Consider the following 7,835-nt stretch of genomic DNA (forward strand, 5'->3'; position numbering starts at 1 on the left):
ACACCTTGTTTTACTAGGAATCCCCCGGGGCTGTGACTGTGTAAATGGGCCCCCCTGTGGAAGCAGGGACCTGCCAGTGGGGAAGGGCCACCTCACGGGAGCCTGCCTCTGTAGGGGGCCGCACATGGGGAGACAGAGCGAGAGCTCCGCCTACTCACAGTTGGGGGAAGAAGGCACGAGAGACCAAGTGACTCATGTGCCAAGGATTTCTGACTTCAGGGCCTCCTCTCGGCTAATGTGAAAGCCAGACTCGACTTAGCGTGTCATCCACGGAGCGGGAGGGCTGTGCCTGTGCCAGATGGAAGGGAGCGTCGGGGTGGGGTGGGGTGGGGAGGGGGAGGCAAGCATCCCGGGCAGAAACCATGACAAATGCTCCAGTACCTTCATTTGGACACTCCCTTAATCCAAGAAGGGCTAAAATTGGCCGCAGAGCCTGCCTTAGGAAAGCAGAGCGATCAAACAAAAGGAATAAGCCCGGGTTGAGTCAGCCCAATGGTAATCCTCCTGGAGAGCATGCACATACAACGAAAATAGATCAGAGGCTCTTTCCCAAGACACGGCGCCCGGAGATGTTGGGACCATGCCCCTCACGTGAAGGTGGGGAGGGACGGTGCCACACACACACCCCCCCCCCCCCCCCGCAGAGATGGGGAGGCAGCTCTGCCCTCAGAGTCAGGGCCGGGACTCGGACCCACTCTTCCCATTCGGAGGTCAGGGCTTATCTCACTCCTTCAGTCTGGGTCCAACTCCTTATTTGCCAGACGTGTATTCAGGCACAACCGTGGGGGGCAATTTAAATGATTTCAAAGCCCCTTGTGTATATTGTGTGTTGCCATGTACACACACACACACACACACACACACACATGCTGCTTTAGTTTGGTGAGGTGTTTTTTTCCCCATTAAGTACTATGGACCCTTAATATTACTTAAATACCTGCATTCACCGCCCCAATTCAAAGGCACAGTTCACAGCAGCTAGAAGCAACTTTAATCCAACCCCTTGTCTCGCAGATGAGGACCGGGGTCTAGAATGGATGAGGCTGCGGCTACTGAAATCCAGAACCGGCCACGCAGGATTCTAGACTGTGTGAGGAAAGTAGCATGCTGTAGTATACATGCCTTATTCTATTTTTAAAATTGAACCTGGGACCCTTCAGTCTGCAGGCCAAAGCTCTATCCACTGAGCCAAACTGGCTAGGGCTGCACACGCCTTACTTTCTGTTCTCAAGCACCAAGTCTTGAAAGGAACGGGAGTAGAGAGCTAGATGGTCTCCAGCTTATGGCCTTGGCAGGGGTCTGACATCTTGGCACGCTGATCAGCGAATTTCTAAAGAAGAGCTTTACCTTCTTAGACAGTTGTTATTGTCATGGCCACAATCCTCCATTAAATAAGCATTTCCTGAATGTCCACGCTGCCAAGTCTGTTATGTACTTTTAATCTCTTTTCATTTTCATAAGACTCTGATGCAGTGTATCACTTCTTTTTTTCCAGAGAGAAATATGCTATAGAAATGTGTCCAGGTCATAGGCTCAGGAAGGTGGCAGAGTTGGGATCTGGCCTTCTGTTCCCTTTTAGTATGCCATGGGCCTCAGCTACGTGGTGATTGGACTCCACTGTGGACACGTGTGGTCGGGGAGGGCAGGTCTCACAACCCTAGAGGACTGTGGGGCCAGGTTTCTCAGACCCCACCCTTCTCTGGGCTGCTAAGCTCTGCGGTGAGCTCCCTGCCGCATCTGAGGTTTGCAAGCCCCACCTAGAGGCTCAGGGTGGGATTCCTAGCGGCCTAGGCCCATGGTGGTGGGCTTGGCTATGAAGAGGCCCAGAGCAGAGCAAAGACCATTGGCTGACAAGGACTGACCTTGAGGGGTTTGGTCCATAGCACTGAAGGCAACACAATAAGAGCGAATCCAAAGGATGGGACTCAGACTACAGAAAAGAAATGGAGTCCAGGACATAGTTTTAAAGACAGTTTGCTGGAGGAAGCCCCCGTGTGTCTTACGTGTACACACCTTTCAGGGTGGGCCCTCAGAATGTCCTACGTGGGGCAGGCATTTCCTCCAGCAGCCCTGATGGCATTGCGTGTCTGCTTTAATGTCTCCAGGAACAGGAAACAGACTATTGTGATGTTTAGAAAGTTCTAGTGTTCGTTTGTTGCCTAGATGTGCCTGTGCGTCGGGTCCAGATCTGCCCTTTGGTTTGCAAAAGCTCAAGGGGTTTCCTCCCAGCAGCGCTCGGGATCGTCTGAAGACAACTTTCACTTTTCATGCCGGGTCCCGCCACGGGTGCTGAGCGGAGTAGGAAGTTTGGCCACCGTTCATAGGCGTCCCCTCTAAACAAACACGTCAACACCAACAGACAGAAGCCCATCAGTAGCATTCTGTGGGCAGGCTAGGTTAAAGCGGGTCAACCAGGTATGTTTCCTGCAAGACTGTTTGTTCACAACTGTTACTATGCTGGGCGGAGTGGGAGCTGCAGCAGAAAATGCTGGGCGTGCAGTGTTTCCCGAGGGTTTGCCTCCCACAATTTTTCTTCTTTCTCCCGATGTGCCTTACTGTTTTCCACATAGACCCTTAGAAATGCTGTTCGGAAAATGCTTCCTTACACAAATGCAGGCTCTTTCTATCATTGCTTCCAAGCTAAAAAGCCAGGCTCCTTCAATTATTTATTTCAGGACAAAGTGTTGGGTTTTCTCAGAATCTTAGCTCCTGTTCGCTAGTAGGGGCATCAGATTAAAATGCAGGATGCCATAATTCTGATTTCTCATTTTGTTGTTTTGCATTGGCATTGTTGTTATTATTTAATAGCCAGACTTTTGCTCTTGACATTCAAGTTTTGGGAGTAACATGTATATGGTTTAGTTTTTGCAAAAACAAAAACAAAAACAAAAAACAAAACAAAACAAAAATAAATAAATAAATAAAATGCAGGATGCCCATTTAAGATATCTGAGAACTGGACACAGTAGCCCAGGGGTGGACTATGACTGAGACAATTGATGACCTTGGGAGCCACCTTCAATTCCATTTCCCCCCCCCTCCCCCCCCCCCGTCATGTTTTTAAAAGGAACATAGTAACATTGTTATGAATGGTTAATGGCCAGTCTGCGGTGGACAGGTACCAGAGAGTGTTCTGAACCCACTGGCTAAATCCAGAAACCAATTTCCCCTTCCTTACCCCTGTTCATCCGTATAGTTAAGATTCTCTGGTGTTGGTATTAGGGAGGTTGATCCAAATATCATTTATAATCCCCTTACATTGTCTTCTCCACTCGACTGTAAGAAGCTTAAAAAAAATAGGAAGCCAAAACCAGTTTGGCTCAGTGGATAGAGCGTCAGCCTACGGACTGAAATGTCCCAGGTTCAATTCCGGTCAAGGGCATATACCTTGGTTGCTGGCATATCCCCAGTGGGGGGTGTGCAGGAGGCAGCTGGTCGATGTTTCTCTTTCATCGATGTTTCTAGCTCTCTATCTCTCTCCTTTCATCTCTGTAAAAGAATCAATAAAATATATATATAAAAATAGGGACCAGTCACGTTTACCTTGGTCATGGTTGTACCTATGGCATATGTACGTGTTCAAAGATCCTTGAATAAATGAATTAATGACTTACTCACACTTTGGAAAGCGGAGCAAACCAGATAAGCTGGTGCTCCGAAGAGGAGGGCTTGCCAATGGGAGTTCTCCTCGCGGTTGGGATTTGTCATCTATCCCACTTTTCCCCAGACCCATTAAATCCTGCTCACCTGTGTCAAAGCCAATTCTTTTGGAAGATGCGTGTGCAAAACAAGAACATCTAATTGCTATGACTAAAATAAAACATTCCAGCCAAACATGAGTCGTTCTCCAGAAGCTGAAATACTTCTGGGAGCCTGCAATATTTATCGAGGTGTGGAACCTGGCCCTCTGCAGCAGGTTGGCCTGTGCCCAGTGGGTGTGGGAGGGGGCAGATCACACCGGGTCTTCCCGCAGAAACATCCTGATCCAGAGGAATCAGGCAACGTGAACAAGGGCAGCCTCGGTGGTGGGGCGGGCATAGAAAGCAGGACACAGCATCCCATCCCTCTGACCCAGTGAACGTGCATCTGGTTTCTGGCATGTGAGACCAGAAAGACTTGGAGTTTTTGCTCTAAGACACAGTTGATGGAACTGGACACTGCCCCCTCCTAACATGAACTCATCCACACTTGAGGCTTATCAATATTGAAAGCATCCCAGGGACAGTCCCTGGAGCAGGGGATTATTTATCTGCAGCTTGGCAGCTGTGGCTTCAGTGCTGGGAATGTGCGTGTGTGTGGTGGGGAGAGGTAGGGGGTGTTAACCCTGAATCTATATATGTAAGAGGCTAATATGTAAAGTGTCTCCTTGGGAGTTCAACCAGCAGACTGCTCACTATGATGTGTGCTGACCACCAGGGGGTGGCACGGAACGAAGGAAGGCCCTGGTCGGCAGCCAGCAGCTGGGGAGGGGAGGGGAGGGCTCAGCCAGCAGCCGGAAGGCCTCTATTGGAACTGATCACAGCCATGCCTAGGGATCCTACCTGTACACGAATTTTGTGCACCAGGCCTCTAGTTTATTTATAAGATACAATGCAGAGAAGTGCAGCTAGGAGAGCCCTGGGTTCCAGGAGGGTAGCAGAGTGCAGTCCAACTTGTGTTGCTTCCTGAGGATAAGTATAAAGATCTAAGTTCAAGGGCCAATCCATGCCCTTAGGCAAGTCCTTTAACCTCAGTCTTTTTGTTTGTGAAATGGAAACAACCAGGCTGACCTCAGATCTGTGAGGACTGGATAAGATGGCAGATTAAAAGCCCTCTGTGAATGGCCAGGAGCTGGGTCAATACGGGGGAGAGTTATGACACGGTGCCCCCTTGAGCACAGTGCTCAGCCTCAGCGCTTGATGGATCTCAGGTTGCTGCCAAGAGAGCACAAAAGAGCACCCAACTGGGAGCAAAGAAAGATGTTCCTTGCACAGCCTGAAGCAAAATAAAAAAGAGCTTCACATTACATTATATAATTCCTTTAATCACGGAGGAAAACATTTGCCAAGGCACACACTTAAAGACATACATTCTCCGGGGGTAGGAGTCCTTGGACTATGCAAATCCATTTGGGAATATCTTTATGGCCCCGAGATGTAAGGCCACAGGTGAGCCTGAATCTTCCTATTGATCTCCCTCAGTCTGTTTCTGGCCTGGCCCAGGCCCTTGCTGGCTTTGCTGGTAGTACACCGGAGCCAAATGAACACAAGTGTAGTTCTAATGCATTGGAGGGAAAACAAGGCAGGGTGTGTGGCTGCTAAGTGACTTGCTACTTCCTCTGTTGTGAGATGCTACACCACTGGAGGGAAATTCGTGAATGCATAAACATGTGTGTAGGAGAGTCTGCTGAGCCAAGGCAGCAGGGGACCGAGTCAGACCTCGTGCCTGAAGAGGGCTTTCCTGCAGGCTTTGTCTGCTCCTTCCTTCAGTGCCACATTCCCCGCACTACTTCCAGCCGCACACGGTCCCCACCAGGGCCCACAGACCTCTGATTCCCATCCTTCTGTTTACTTCTCTCCATTGCCAACTCTCTGCAAAGAGCACTCGGGGCTTGGAGCCGGGCAGAGGTTCTGCTTACAACTCTGGGAAGGCACAAGGCAATCTTTATGCAACCCGACCTGCCCATCCTCCCCTCCTTGCCTGGGCCAAGAATAGTCAATGATCGTGTTCTGGAAGAAACCCCACCTTGTCACTGGGTGCTGGGAGCCGAGAGGAGGGGGAGCGGCACTGGAGGCTCACGCATGAGGCCAAACAGCAAAGCCCAAGGCTCCAAAGTCAGAGGGCTCGGCTCGGATGCGCCACTTCCCCATCCCTGGCCAAGGACAGGCCTAGTGCTGATGGAACCCTGTGAGGAGGGTGTCTGCCCGCCTCCCAGCGCCCACTGGACTTATATACACCATTTGTATAATACATGCGGGTGTGTTCACTGAGGCAGCATTTGCAAGTGAACACTCACATGTCAGCATGCATTTCTAAGAAACACACAGTGTGCCTGTGAGCCCATATGTGTGCACCGATCTACCCAAGAATGCTTTTGTATGAGAGATCCTGCTTTCAGATCGGATCTCTGCTATAAACACAGCGATGGCTCCTAAATGCTCTTAGGATAAAGACCTTACTGGGACCCCAAGGGCCCTTCAGGTGTGGCCCCTGCCCCCAGTGGCAGCTTCATCCTGCACCTGCTGTGCCCTCCCTCTGCACACCAGCTGCACTGACCTTCTCTTAGAACTTCTTATTATGAGAGGTTTCCTTTCAGCACAGGACCTTTGCATGTGCCTTTCTCCCTGAGTGGCATATTCTTCTCTCTTTCTCTAGAAATGTTCTAGCCTTCCTTAGCTCTTGGCTAAAACCAGACCTCTCCAGGAGAACTGTTACTGGGCTCTCCATCTCAGATGTCCCCAAAACAACTGTATCTCCTTCTTAACACCTGTCCCAGTTGCAACTTTGCGTGATTTTTTCCAAACATCTCTCTCCCATTACGCACAGACTCAGGAAGAACACAGTGGCCGAGCATTGAATTGAGGGTTTATATACATATCCAGGAAAAGGGGTCAAGGTATGAGCCTGCCCTTACGTAGCACTGAGGTAGCAGTGGGACCATGACTACTACACGTGGCATATTTGCTGGTTTGGAGTACACGGAAGTGTGCTTGGGATCCCCTGCCTGTGTATTTATCTAAGGAAGAATGATTAGACCTGCGTGTCTCTGTGTCCTCTAGGGATGTGCACATTCGCGTGGAAGCAGACCCAGAAGAACCTCCAAGGGAACATACATGTATGTGAAACTGCACGTGGGTATCTGTGTCGATATGGGCGTTGGCATCAATGACCGAGTCTGTGTGTGTGTGCCAGTGTGTTTGTTTGGGAGGCATATGCATATGTGTGAGTCATCCTCTTCTCTGCAGTTGGGTGGGTCCCCTTCTGATTTTGAAGTAGGCGGGGGTTGTGTACATTAGGCAAATGGATTCACATAGACCTCAGGGTGATCTGACTTGACCAAGGCAGAGTGTCCAGGAGCAAGGGGCACTGGACAAGGAGCCCTCTCTTCCTGGGCTGCTCCTTTCCCGTCTTCAGGCAGAGGCGCTGGGACCATGTGACAATGATGCTATGGGGAAGCCTAACTGTTGTCCCAAAACACATTTGTAATCAAGCGCCTGATTGTTCAAGGCTCGTGATTATCACCTTCCTTCTCTCGAGTCACGCTGTGTTTTTAAGTTGTTTTCATCTGCACTGTTTTATTTGATAACAATGGAAAATTAGAACTCCGTTGGTTCGAGGCAGCATTATTTTGGTGGATGCACGCAGCTGTGCGGGATCATGTTTTCCGTGCCTACATCCTACATCCTCTTGGGCAGGGAAGGGCGGGAAGGGGAAGACGGCGCAATTTCTAGGTCCCCGAATGCGATCCTCAGAGCACCTGACTCACCTCCTCTAGAGGAAGTTGTGGCAAAACCCAATCGCTGGCCCTCAACCACAGCCTGTTAGATCAGAATCTCAGGGGTGGGGGTAGGGGATGAAGGGTGCAGGGAGAGGGGGAGGGGCATCAGGAATGTGCATTTTCTCAGAATTTCCCCCCAACCCCTGTTGGGGTTCTGCCAGGTTTGGGACCTCCTGCGGTAAAATAAAATACTGTCAGGAGATTCACACCAAAACTGACGTTGCTAGCTCTTCCACGGTCCTTTAGGAAGAGATTTCTGAGGCGGGCCAGCGGGGCCCTGGAGCCTGAGCCGCCGTTCTCTGGGGCTGAGGGAGCGAGGTGAGCAGCTGGATTTCTAGAGAAACGCGGTGGGACCGTA

Source organism: Pipistrellus hanaki, assembly GCF_964339955.1.
Source record: "Pipistrellus hanaki genome assembly, chromosome: 5".
Lineage (NCBI taxonomy): Eukaryota > Metazoa > Chordata > Mammalia > Chiroptera > Vespertilionidae > Pipistrellus > Pipistrellus hanaki.